General features: G+C 43.3%; 1 long non-coding RNA gene across 1 annotated transcript; it reads left to right on the forward strand.

Moving 5' to 3' along the window:
* Positions 1 to 6,868: 6,868 nt before the first annotated feature.
* Positions 6,869 to 10,821, forward strand: LOC116717720 (uncharacterized). Its single transcript, XR_004338794.1, has 2 exons — positions 6,869 to 7,309; positions 9,633 to 10,821. It is a non-coding gene; the product is annotated as an uncharacterized LOC116717720 (long non-coding RNA).
* The last annotated feature ends 3,373 nt before the right edge of the window (positions 10,822 to 14,194 follow it).

Here is a 14,194-nt window from a genome sequence, read left to right on the forward strand (position 1 = left end):
GAGCTTCATGAGGATATACCTCGGCAGACAAAGGAACCGTGTTGTTTCTGACCAGATGTGGGTTGGCTGGCGGAGAAGGCGGTGACTGGTGGACATTTACCCTCAAAAACAAATCAGGATCAGTTTCATCCTCAGAGGATGAATCAGTCAACAGTGGTTCCCCAATAGGGGATGCTGGAATGTCACTGCAAACAACTGGCTTCAGTAGAGACCGGTGGACCCTTTTAGTTTTGTTCAACTCATCTGCAGGAGCCACAGTGTAAACTGCTCCAGTATCACCCAGTACTTTTAGGACCTTATACACCTTGGAGCGCCACAGATCCTGAATCTTGTGTCTTCCTTGTTGACTGGTGTCTCGAAGTAGGACAAGTTGGCCTTCGTGCAGAGGAGAATCTTGAACATGCTGGTCATTATTTCTCTTTCTCCTATCTGCAGCAATCTTCAGCTTCTCCCTGGCTTCCTCAAAAGCCAGTTGCAAGCGCGTCTGGTGCTCTGCAACCCACTTGTCAACACCGCCAGCACTTGGTTCTGATACATGGCCAAGCAAAAAGTCTAAAGGAAGCCTAGGTTGTTGGCCAAACATCAGGAAGAAGGGACTTTCTCCAGTGCTTTGATGTGGTGTGGTGTTATAACAAAAGATAACTTGTGGCAAATAAGAGGTCCAGGCTCTTTTACTGGTGGTGGGGAGGGTACGCAACAGGTTATGAAGCGTACGATTAAACCTTTCACATTGTCCATTTCCAGCAGGGTGGTACGGTGTGGTCCTGGACTTCTTGATGCCATAGAATTGACAGAGCTGCTGGATGAGGGAACTTTCAAAATTACGCCCCTGGTCTGAGTGAACACGGGCTGGTACACCAAACTTTGAAAACCACTCTGTCACCAGGACATGAGCCACAGTAGAGGCACGTTGATCTCTGGTTGGTATGGCCAGGGTGTACTTGCTAAAAACATCAGTTAAGACGAGCACATTCTCCCGCCCATCTTGAGAAGGCTCCAGGATTGTGAAGTCCATGGCAAGGATCTCATTGGGTCGTGACGCTAACAAATGGCCCATATAGGTCCGTGCAAGAGGTCGAGTATCTTTTGCCACTTGGCATCGCTCACATGACCTGCACCAATCAACGACATCAGAGGACATTTTTGGCCAGTAACATCTTGTTCTCAGCAATGAGAGAGTCCTGTCCACACCTTGATGGCCATGGTCCTGGTGAGCCTGAGTCAGGACCTCCTCCTTCAAGGCTGTGGGCAGCAACAGCTGTAGCATCTCCTCAGCACCATCGGGACGAAAGGTCTTGCGGTGGAGGACACCATCCTTCTCCACCAGGCGATCCCACTGCCTCAGGAATGCCAACAGAGGTGCAGGTAAATTCTTTCGCTCTGTGCGGTCGGGTTGTTTCTTGCGAGCCCAAAAGGTCCAAAGTTCCTGCAAAACTGGGTCAGCATGTTGTAATACTTGCATATCCTTTGTAGTGCGTTCAGGGAGGACTGTGATGGCAGCTTGCGTAACTTCCCGTCTCTCCATCATCAACTGCAGAGATTCAGGCAGACTACTCCCTGGAACAAGAGCACCAACCTGTTCTCTAGTAGATGGATGTTTTCTGGAAAGAGCATCTGCGTTCCTGTTTGTACGCCCTGAGCGATACTGGATCTTGAAATCAAAGGAGGCAAGTTGTGCAGCCCATCGATGTTCAGTGGCACCCAGCTTGGCAGTACCAAGATAACTGAGGGGATTGTTATCAGTAAATACAAGACATTTATGGCCCAACAAGTACTCTCTGAATTTTTCAGTCATGGCCCATTTAAGGGCTAAAAATTCAAGTTTCATGGAGCTGTAGTTATCCATATTACGTTCAGTTGGCCTTAATCCTCGGCTGGCGTAGGCAATGGGACGCACCACCCCGTCCTGTTGTTGGGAGAGGACAGCCCCCAGACCACCATGGCTCGCATCAACCTCTAGGATAAAAGGCAGAGAAAAGTCAGCGTAGGCTAGCACAGGTGAAGTAGTTAGCCTCCTTTTCAATTCCTCAAAGCTCTGTTGGTGTTCTGCAGTCCAGCCCTCAGCGATGTCCTGTCTTAGCCGCTTCTTTGTTTTTGAACTGCTTAAACGTCCCACTAGTTGGTGAAGGGGCGCAGCCAGCTTGGCAAAGCCTGCAACAAACCGCCGATAGTAACTGGCGAACCCAAGGAAGGACCTCAGCTCTGTGGATGTGGTGGGGCGCTGCCAGTTAACCACTGCCTCAATCTTAGATGGATCAGTTGCAACACCTTTGCTAGAAATGACATGGCCTAAGTATTTAACTTCTCGTTGAAGAAAGGAGCACTTTGTCAGCTTTGCCTTGAGACCCTCTTTCTTCAGGCGTCCAAGCACCATCCCCAGGCGCTCCAAATGCTGTTCCACAGTGGAGGAAAACACAACTATGTCATCAAGATACAGCAGCAATGATTGATTCTGCTTATCAGAGAAAATGCGTTGCATAAGCCTCTGAAATGTACTGGGCGCATTACAAAGGCCAAATGGCATTCTATTCCACTCAAATAGACCAAATGGAGTACAGAACGCCGTTTTATGACGATCTGCTTCTGCAACAGGTACCTGGTTGTAACCACTTGCCAAGTCCAAGGTAGAGAACCAGCAAGCACCTGTAAGTGCATCCAAAGACTCCTCAATGCGTGGTAATGGAAAGGCATCTTTGCGGGTTTTGCTATTAAGCTGCCGATAGTCCACACACATCCTCAGGCTCCCATCCTTCTTTTTGACTAGCACAATGGGAGATGCATAGGGGCTGCAGCTCTCTCTGATCACATTAATACTAAGTAACTGATTGATGTGATCCTTTACTGCTTCATAGTCTGACGGTGGTATACGCCGGTAACGCTGGTTTACAGGGGTCTCATCAATAAGGGGTATGTCATGACTAATTATGGTTGTACACCCCAAATCACGGTCATTTTCTGCAAAAACTGATGAATAATCCCTAAGAAGGGTCCTCACCTGCCCCTGGTGTGTGCAGGGCAGTTGGGAGAGGTCAATGGCCTCAATTTGGTCCTGCACAGTTGGGAGTACAATCTGAGAGGACACCTTAGCTGTATATGATGGCTCTTCTTTAACACCGGCAGGCAGACTAACAACATTAACATGATGCAGAGTACCTACAACAGTACGTGGGTAAAGCAAGATATCTGTAGAGCCTACATTAACAATTGGTATGTAGGCTGTGCCCCGCACCACACGGATTAGGGCAGGGGAAGCAAGCAAACCTCCTGGCAGACCTGCCTCAGGAGGCTGGTATAGTACAGCCTGTGACAGCTGATCAGAGCATGTAGCAGCCACAAGCTTCATAACCCCACCTGGGACCCTGCATGCTGCACGACCCCGCACCTTTACCTTCCCCACATAGTCTAATGGGCCCTGCAAGCTTGCCTGATGGCACTTTTGCAATGCAGGCCAGATTTCATGAGGAGCCTGGGGGACATTGTCCTGACTGAACAACCCTGCGCCATGCTGCACAAAAAGCTCATGATAGCATTTTTGGATTACATTCATGCCTAAAACACCTGGCGTGGGAGCCACTGTGCCAGGAGGATCTTTTACAATTAAAACCCCGCAGTTTGGGATGTCTTTGCCGCAAAGCTCAACACTAAGCTCTATGTAGCCAAGGTACGGGATATTTAACCCATTTGCTGCCTTAAGCTGCAACCAGTGACAAGGGCGTAAACCATCAGGGCCACCAGACTTGAAATGATCCTTAAAGAAACTTTCTGTAAGGGTCGACACCATAGAACCAGTGTCAATTAGGCAGGGCACCTGAACACCTCCCAAACACACATCTAAATGAGGACACGATGCAACAAGCTTTGGCGTTTCCATACCATTATATGGTGCTGTGACTGAGCCAATAGTGGCCCCACCCGAACTGCGGCTCAACAATTCAGTGGGAACTAGTTTTCCGAGACCGCAGAATTATGAGGCAGGGAACTCGAGGGCTGCTGAGGGCCTCGAGTGTGAAAACGGGAAGGGACACGTACACCATCACATTCCCTAGCATAATGACCTGGCTGTTGGCACCGTCTACAGACTATAGGGACATTACGAGGGGGACGACTCTGTTGGTGAGTTTGACTAAGAGAGGCAATGCTCTGAGTGAGTTGATTTAATTGCTCTTGTTGTCGTGCCAACATATCATGCAGTGACCTCAATTCTGACCCCTGATCCCTTGGACTAATCTGAGAAGTGCCATGGACAGCATATTGAAATCCAAGTGATGGAACTGAAAGACTCCGAGCCCTACTACCGCCTGATGATCCCTCCAGTTCCCACCTAATAGCTTCAGCCCTGACATCAAGTATTGTAGCTGCAGGTTTCTCCCGTACAAACTGTTTCAATGCACGCCGCAGTGGACCATCTAAAACATGCTCCACAAACTGATCCCTCAACAATACAGCAGCATTAACCATGCTAGTGGGTGCACAAGCTTTAACCTTCTCCATTAATCCCATTAGTGCAAGGGAAAATTCTTGAAGGGTTTCACCCTCCTGCTGCTTTCTAGAAAAGAAAGCCTCTTGCAATGAGACATAGGAATCAGTACAACCATATACCTCTTTTAGCACTCTAATAATGCAAGCTGGATCAGTCCGTTCAGCACTAGGACGGTGTCTAAGTTCCTCTCGTGCCTCACCCTCCAGATGATCATACAAGTAAAAAGCCTGATCAACAGGTGATAAGTGACGTGCCCTCATACAGGCCTCAGCCTCCTCCAACCACTCATTTAACCCTATTCCTGATCTTCCCCGGAACATCGGACATTTCCGGTCACGAGGCACAAACACCAACCTCTCTGACACAGGGGGACCCAAGGCAGGCAAAGCACTCTGAGATGTGCTTGAAGTAGAAGGGGCAGTAGAAATACCTGGGGCCGAGCGTGACTGTTCCTGTCGTAATCGCTCGTTGTCTGCTTTCAATTGGGCAATCAAGTCCCGCATTTCTTGGATCTCCTCCTCCTCCATGACCTGGATCCTTTGTGATTAGATAGGCTCGCTGCTGTTTTGCCTGTACACACAACACAATTCTCTTCCAACGCAAAAAAAAAAAAATACGCCACTACACAAACCGGAAAAAAAACAACAAAACACAACAACAAACAAAAAAAGAGAAACAGCAGAAGAATCAAGTCTCACTTTACACAGCAGATCCTGCCGACAACGCCAATTTGTGGCAACCTGGGGTGGATTTTCTTTATTTTGAAACCCAAATGTAAGATGTTAAAGTTTAAGATAAGGGAAACCGACAACGCCACCTGGAATAACTCCAGGAAAATAGAATAATAATAAGGACACAGGTACGTTCTACTGGGAATGAGACAAGATTCAGACAGTTCTACAAAAAATTTATTAAACTTTAATGGGTTGTTTAAATTCACAATAACCTGAAATTGAATAGTTAAAACAGTGAATGTCTTTTTAATAAAGTTGATTATAAAATGTTTAAATGTCAAAGGAAACTGAGGCTTACCAGTGGGGGGAGAGTAGTGAGGAAAGGGGCAACATCCAGTGAAGAAAAGGGATCACCCTGGACACTACAAAGACACGGCAAACACACACACACAAAAAGGGGTGTTCCAACAAAACACACAAGACAAGACACCGCCACCAAGGGTCACCACCGCCACCACAGAAGCCTCAGTCCCTAAAAGAAAGACAAAAAAATGAAACAATACGAGTAAAACAGTGATACAATAGCACTACAATATTGCTTTTTTTTATCCCGTTTGTGGTGCCATCAATACTCCCGGCAGCGGGGGAAAGTTCATACAAATCTTTTAAAACAATTCAACGTAGGCAAAACAGCAGCGAGTGTACATCCAAATAGAATAGTTGTCAGGGACTCGGCAGGAGGCTAAAAAAATAAAGTAGATTATTAATACAACTGCTGATAAAAACTATGACTTATGGTAGCTGCTTACCTGTAAATTACCACACGGCCAGATTAACAGATCCACAAGTTCACCTACGGAGCGCAGCTGTAACAGAATACTACATAAAGGCTTCGTTTACATGAGACGGATGTTACCTAGCCATGCTAGCGCTTACCTTACCGGCAGCAAACAACCGAACAAATTGGTCCAGGAGTTGGAGGCACAGCAAGGGAGGCTAAACAAATCAAACCAGCTTGCATTAATGGCTATGATAAAAGCTGACAAACAAAGAAACAGCCACGCTTACCCAGCACAGCTCAGCAAACAAACTAAGCAAAATGAGTTGACGTCATGACGCAAGTAGTCATGTGGCAGGTAGAGACCTGCTTATATGCAGCAGCTGAAATTGATCTTAAAGTGGCAGCGTACCATTTATGCTGCTACATTTGCATTAAAAACAAAATGAAAAACCACCATGAATAAACTTTAACGTGCTTGTTATTTAGCAGACAAAAATGAATTTCAACAGCCAACAGAGACCCGAAAACCATCAGTAGCCATAAGCGTCGATGGCTACTGATTGCTGATTGGCTTTTGGAAGAGCAAAGAGGAAAAAGAAAAAAAAACAAAAAACAAATTCACGCAATTATTTTTCGACCTGAGCCAAAAATGATCTGCTCTGGGCAAAGTGGTGAGCATTTGGTCCGGACCGTTAACGGACATGGGCCCGATGTCTTCTTTTTCCCCCCATCCCAACGCCATTAGAAAGAAAACATCATCACAGTACTATAAATGGTAACAAATACAGAAATCTCATTTCATTTTTAGGCAGAATTGGTTCAGACCTGCCTAAAAAAGTCTGACGCCTTTTTTTTTTTTTTTTTTTTTTTGTGGAAATTCAGCGCAGATAAAGCGGTTCTGCTATGGATGAAAGACGGCGCTACTCTGCGGTAATTACAAAAACGCCCCCTGATGAAAACGTCCTCATTAACTTTTGCAGATAATTGCACCGAGGAACAATCAAAGCTGGGACGAACGCATCTCCCCTGCCCTCCCTCGCGTCGGCGGAGAAATGATATTGAACGCAGCATATCGTGACCATGACTCACCCTCTCTCCGTACAGCGGAGAACTGTACAACAAATGTAGCCCTCGGCGGTCTGAAGTGAATCATTCCTTAACTTTGTTACAGAAGCTATTAAAGTCGACACGCTGCGCCGCAGCTGGAGACGTAGCGAGTAGATGAAATGCTATGGAGACAGGACTCTGTTTTCCCACAGCTGAGACTCCCGCTGAAGAGGCACAAGAAAATGCGAAGACACCCAAAATCCGCGAGGTGTAACAAGGGGGTAGCCTTCCTGCCCTGGGGAAGGAGAGAAGAGCTAGTATGAGTAGGTGAGCGTTGTTTCATTTTTTTTTATTTTATTTAATGTGTGTACAGGGAGTTCACATTTCCTCAAAAAGTCTTACATTTATGCATCCAAAATGAAGGTTTGAAAATGGCTGTAATTTTTTTTTAAAGTAAGCTGGCCTTAAATACGTCAGTCACAAGTCTTAAATTTTGCCTAACAGGAATTTTTAATGGTGTATTTTACTTTTTTCTTTTTTTTTTTTTTTCTCGAGGGACTTTTCTGTCAGGCAAAAGTTTGGGTTGCACTCAGACATCCATTTGTTCCGTGACTCGTGACGGTTGGAGGCTGCCGCTAATTATCTTGCTAATTGCTGGGTTTCAGATGACGTAGCACCGACGTCACCCAGTGCAGATGGAGGGCCGGAAGTAAATGCAGCCCATTTATTTCTGTTGATCCAGCATCAAAATGTCTAAAGCCTGTGTCCTGTACGGCTGTTCCAACCGTCCTAATAGAGAGAAAGATAAACGTTATTTTTGTGTTTCGAAGGTAGTGCGGAAACTAACAACGCCAGAGTTTGCAGTGCCCACCTTCTAACAGGCAACGATCGCATCGTTATTGTATTTCCAGATGTTTTATTGGACAGTTACTTAGAAAGACAAGCATTCATTTGTAAGGTAAGATAGATTTTTATGCCCTAGCTTGGTTGTCCACAGAGTGCTAATGTTGCTAGCAGTTTGCTCAGTGCCGAGTCCCGGAAAGAAAATATAATGTTTATTCAGTGGGATTTTCATGCAGAAAAAAAAAAAAAAGCTAAATGAATTAAATATAACCTACCCAGCCATACAGTCACAGTGAGTTGTGACTATTATTTCCCCACATGATTTGTTACTGGCCAGACATGAACACGGGGTTTCTGTAGATCGCTGCGAATAGTTGACCTACGTTAGACCCGGATCCGCCGTCCTACAATGACTCAACATTAACGTCCAACTCCAGCAAGAATTTGGGTTTACAGAAGCTAAATAAATTATTTGCCATGAGATCCAAGCTCATAGAAACAACATGCATTAGTTCGTTGTTAGCGATAGCACTGTTATCATAGACCAATTACTTAAAATAGCACAATTCACTACTCACCAGAAACAAGTTGACAGTCATTTAATGCTTCTTTTGAACCTAAATGCTTGACCCAACTTGAAACTAAATGATTGTATTCTCCAGGCTTTTGAAAGCTTTCTTCTGGCTCATGTTATAATATGAGGTCTGCAGCTCCAGTTAGTTACGTGGGTCGCCTCGATGCCGGGTAAATCCTCAAGATTATAAGAGAAGTCTTTTTTTACCGAGATAATACAGATCATATCCTAAATATACGCGTATTTTATTCGAGCTGCCTGGTCTGTTCCAGCCTATTTAGGGCATTAGCGTACTCGTTGTGATCAATTTTTCTTTGTTTTGAACTAGAGAAATCCCCTTCCGGCCCGCCATCTGAATTCCGCGCGTCATCCGGGTCACGTGACTGAAACCCAGCAATATACCCTTGCTAGCTAGGTAGCTTTTTGGCCTCTATCATGGGAAAGCACAAATTTATCACCAGCTGGCAGGATGAAGTTTGTACATTTCTACTGAGTTATAGGTCTTAAATTGCATTCAGAATGGTCTTAAGAACATTCAAATATGAGTTGGTGAAACCTGCGAAAACCCTGGTGTAAAAACATCCATTTTCAACAAATTATTAAAGCTTAAGTATGTAACTTGTATTTTAAGAAATATGTTGTTTTTTTACATAGGCTTAGATATTAAAATTATCATTATGTTGTGACATGATAATAGAGAATTGGTGAAACATTGAGCTCTTCTGCCTTCTCCCAATACAAACTACAGAAATACGCATTCAGTCAGAAACAACCAATCAGAGTCAAGAGGAGAGTCTTAGCTCCGCCAATCACTCTGGTGCTCTTCACCCTCTCCCTACTACGTTACAGCTGGTTTACCACAACGTAGCCTGCCTAGAATGCTACGGTTAGTTAGCATAGCCATTGAAGATGGCGGATAAACAGCTTTTCTGTAACGGTAAGTTATTTTTCCATTATAAGCATATTGAGCAGCGAACAGGAGGATGATTGACTGCGCTAAGACCGTCCTCCTGGCTCTGATTGGTTGCTTTTTACAATTTTTGCAGACTGCAAGAGTAAAGCTGGGAGGAGGAACTCCATTTTTTTTCACAGATTATGTGTCTCTTATTACATTGTCACAACATGGTGAAAGTTTTAATAAATGTGGAAAAAAACTATTTTTGTAAAAGTACATACTGCAGCTTGGAAACTTCTCTTGAAATGATTACCACCAGCTGTTTTCATTCTGCTCAGTTATTTTGGGAAGTTCTGAGGTTTCGATCCGGGCAGAGCCAAAGAGGGGAGGATATTTCAGCGAGAAAGCAGAGGCCTTCAGCTGGTCAGAACCTGCCTCCCTCCTCCTGTTGCCTCTGTGGGACACAGAGCGTCTTTGTTCTGCCTCACCGGTGAACCATTCAGTGAAGAAAAGCTTCCGTCTCGTGGAATGGGCCACGTAGGACACCTGTGTTTAGAGGGAGCTGTAATTTGGGAGAAACTCCAACAGACTCTTGGACTCTAAAACCTGAAAATAGTGAGCATGCGCGGCTCTGGAACAATTCAGAGAACGGGAGCAGCAGTCACGAAGAATCCCATCTAAAGATAGATTCATGGAAATATGTTGGAGAAGACAAAAGGGCTCAGCTTGGCAGGAAGCGACGGGGTAACACACAAGCTGGCAGTGATGCGTGCACAGAAACGGTGGCGATCGTCCTGCTTGGCCAGCAGAATGTGTGTCTGCCTGTCGTTTGCCTCAGTTCCAGGATTTTTGATTTGTTTTTGTGTGTGCTATGGAGGTTATGGAAGCATGGGGGGTTATCCGATGAAGGATGTGTTGCTGCAGGGCTCTTAAGGTTAGGTCTGCTACACAAACAGGCGGCCTCTGTAACCCACGGCCACAATCGGCTTAAAAAGAGAGGAGGAGGTGAACAGACGAGAAATGATCTGAGCAATATTGCAATTTAGCGCGGAGCATATTGTCTTCCTCCCTCCCTGGCTGAAGTATTTCTCATGTTGTTGGAGAGAAAGTTGGTTTTTTGAGCATATGGGAAATAAAATCTCCACTAAATGAAAATGATTTGTTTAAGATAACTCTGCCGAAGCAATAAACTGTTTAATATTCCAATACCAAAATGTGTGTTTAATGGAAGTTGGGGGTTTTCTTCTTAAACGCGACTGCAACCGGATGACCTTATTACATGATTTTTGCGTATACTTTGTGAATTCACCACCAGCTTAATGTTGGACACTGAAGATCTTATGATACATAATTTAGTTATACTAAAATTACATACGCACTTATTGTCAGATGAAGTTTTGTCTCAAAAAGCATGTGTGGAAGTAAGTCTGAGGGATAATAAAGAGCCACTCTTGAAAGTGTGAATTTTAGAGTAATAAAAAAAAATGTGCCACTGTCCTAACAACTGAACTATTGTATATATATATATATATATATATATATAAAAGCCACATAGAAAACTTTAAAAGGAAGCTTAAAAAAAACTCCTGAGTTTCTGGATATAGTGAACATCTGGGCCACCTGATGTCACACGTGGAGTCATAAAGCCGAGCAAAAACTCATCAATTCAGCCTTCTGTTACGAAAACATCTCCAGAAAATAGCAACCGAGTAACAGGCAAAATCCTAATTATTTGTTAGCACTGTGAGAATACAACAGTTTGCGGGCTGTTAGCTGCTAACGAGGCTAATGTTAGCATCTTCTTCAGATCTTGTCTAAACGAAAGGACTAATTCACAGTTCCTTTTGAATCGGGACTGCATTGACTTATTTCTCCTTCAAAATAAAAAAAAAATTAGAATAATCAAAACTGAGCTGGACCGTTCCACACCAAATGGAAATCTTTTCAACACATTTTGCTATGATTTGTTGTCATTTTTTCTTATTGAGGTGTTTCAAACACCTCAAAACTGTAATGTACTCTTTAGTTTCTTTTAGGCAATGGTTACCATTTTGTTTTTGGTTGTCTCTCGTTTTGTTTAGATTTTTAATTATTTAATCTTCTTTTCCTTTTGTTTTTGGGTAGTACTCACTCTCACATTGGTTTGTACTCTCTCTGGTGTCTGGGAGTTTCTTAGATCCTTGTGTATTCCTCCTTTTCACTTTCTCCCAGTCATGTCTCCCTAACAGCAAACTAAATTAGGGGAGGAAGAGTAATCACTCCTCCTCCCCTATATATAATCACTTAGTTTTCTGTCATTCCCTGCTGGCTTCCTGTATTGTAAACCCATGCATTCTGTTTTTTTTTTTAAAGCTTCTTACTCTTTGTTTCTGTCATGATTTGTGAGACGAGGTGAGGATCAAATCGCAGAAAATGGCAAACATATGACGATTTAACGATGAAACCCAAAACACTTACAGGACAACTCAAGAAGCACCGGAGGACACAAAGGAGTACTGTAGACGTGAGAAAAAGTAGACGTGAGAATCTGGGGACACGAGCGCAAACAGGCGTAATCAGGAGAATGATGAACACCTGAGGGCAATTCCTGGGGAAGAGGGAGGCTGAAATGTAGCTGAAGGAGAAATAGTATGATCCGAAACGCTAATCAAATACTCAAACGCAAAAAATAAAACCTATAAATAACAGGCAAAGAAACTAAATGGCAAAGGAAGGAACTAGAAACACCCTAGAATTGTGACAGTTTCACTTCTGTATCGGCAACTTTTAGGGTTGGACACGTTTTATTTGTGTAAACACTTCATTGAGGTTTCTTAGTTTTGCGGAAATCCCGTTTCATTTTTATGAACCCATTATCCTACATCACATCATTTTATAAGACGAACGAATCTCTACACCTGTTTGCAACGTCGATGCTGTTCTACAAGATTCCCAGAGTCACATACACGGGACGAAAAACCAGGTTGAGGGAGTGAACACTTGCGAACTTCATTAGTTCCCGCCAATAAACAGCTGTTGACAGGCTGCTGGTTCCAGTTTCTCTGTGCCAGAAACTGCTGTAAAGGAATCATGAGGGGGGGAATAAGAAGGAAAAGCGGTGGTGGGGGATTGTGGTTCTAATTAGCATTTGACTCCCACAACAAAATGGGTGACCCACAAATGCGGGTCACCCATTTACAAGAAAGAGCTGCGGCTGACTGAATATGTATTTGTGGAAAACACATTAATCACGATAGGACGGTAAATTTGCCACCATTGGTCACTCTGGCTCATTATTCTGCAGATCTGTGGAACCCTCCCGACTCCTTAAGCTGCTTTTAATGGAGACTAAAGCTGCAGCCTGCAGAAATGGAGAGAAATGTTCACACTCTCCAATTGCATGCTTTTCTCCAGGTTCAACTGTGTCCTCCCACAGTCCAAAAATACCCCATTTAGGGCAATTTGCATCACTTAATAGACCCCAGATTCAAGTTTAGTTATTTGTCTTGTGTCTTTTTGTACTGACTCAAAGTACCGGCGACAGATCTTACCTCTCACCCTATGACAGTTTGGGGCTTCAGAGACACTCAACCAATCAGGCACAGAAAACGGATGAATAAACATAGAGAAGAAAAGATAATAAGTGACATGATGTCAACATTTTTAAAGTAGTGCTTACATACACCGAAACAGGTATTTTGAGAGCTGTTAACTTTTCAATTCTCCTAACTAAGGCGGTTGTACAACAAGATCCTGACTGCTAACAGAGGCTCCATAGAAGCCCCATTTCAAAAGGTTAGTCTTCTGATAAACTCAAAGTAAATCCATCTGCTGCGTTAGCCTCGTTCTGGAAACCTGTCAGAACCTGCTACGGTTTAGTTTTTTCCTTTCAGGTCCGGACAAATCCTTCTAACAAGCCGGATCTCGACCTCACAAACAGCCGCAGAGAAATTATCTGCTGGGTTTTAATTGCTCTTCCTCTGACTTCATATGTGTGAGGAAACTTTGACAGGGAACATGGTACTGATCAGTTGCAGTTCTGTAATAAAAAAAACAACCTTTTAGTTACAATCCAAAACGCTAAATTTTGAAGTCCAACGTTCAAAAGAAAGTGTAAAAGCAAAACAAAAACAGCTGAGACTGAGCCAATTTAGGTTTGGTAATGAGGCAGAAAAATGATAATGATGGTATTTCAAACAGGCAACGTCAACATCTGCCTTTCACCGTGTTTTGGCCCACATGCTAGTTCCTTGGTGGAATCAACACGAAGAAGATTCCAGTTTTGTAACAAAAGTTCCAAACACATTTATTTCATGTTAAAAGGATTCTACTAAATAAAGTAAATGTTCTTGATTGCATTGTAGTAAGAAACTCCTTTTGTATCCACAGCAAAAAAAAAAAAAAAAAAAGAAAAGAAAAAACCCATTACAGTACAACGTTACAATCACAAGGGTTATTCAAAACTTCAGCATGCAGAGCAGAAGCTTCCTGCAAACCTCGACATTTTAGGCATCTGAGCTAAAAAGTCACACACTGGAAATGATCAAACAAATCAGAATTCATGAAACTTTAGTCAAAAGAAAGGGATGCCTTTCTTTTGCATGTGACCAAAACTGAATGGATCATTTCTGACTGGTTTCAGAAATGAAAACCAAATCATAGTTGTTGTTTTTTTTTATAACTCCTGGATGACAACATTAGTACAGAGACACTAAAATATAAAACCTCTTTTTTTGGTCCAAACTACAAAGACTGTTAGAGAGTAGAGAAAACATGCTTCTTGCAGTGACAACTATTCGCCAGCAGAGTGTGCATGAAGAAGTTTAAAATGCACAAAAAATGTGACTATAAAAACCTTCTACTGTCGCAAACTTTAAGATAATTCACAATAATTATGTAAAAAAAAAACCCGTTAAGCTTT

This window comes from Xiphophorus hellerii, chromosome 3, assembly GCF_003331165.1.
Source record: "Xiphophorus hellerii strain 12219 chromosome 3, Xiphophorus_hellerii-4.1, whole genome shotgun sequence".
Lineage (NCBI taxonomy): Eukaryota > Metazoa > Chordata > Actinopteri > Cyprinodontiformes > Poeciliidae > Xiphophorus > Xiphophorus hellerii.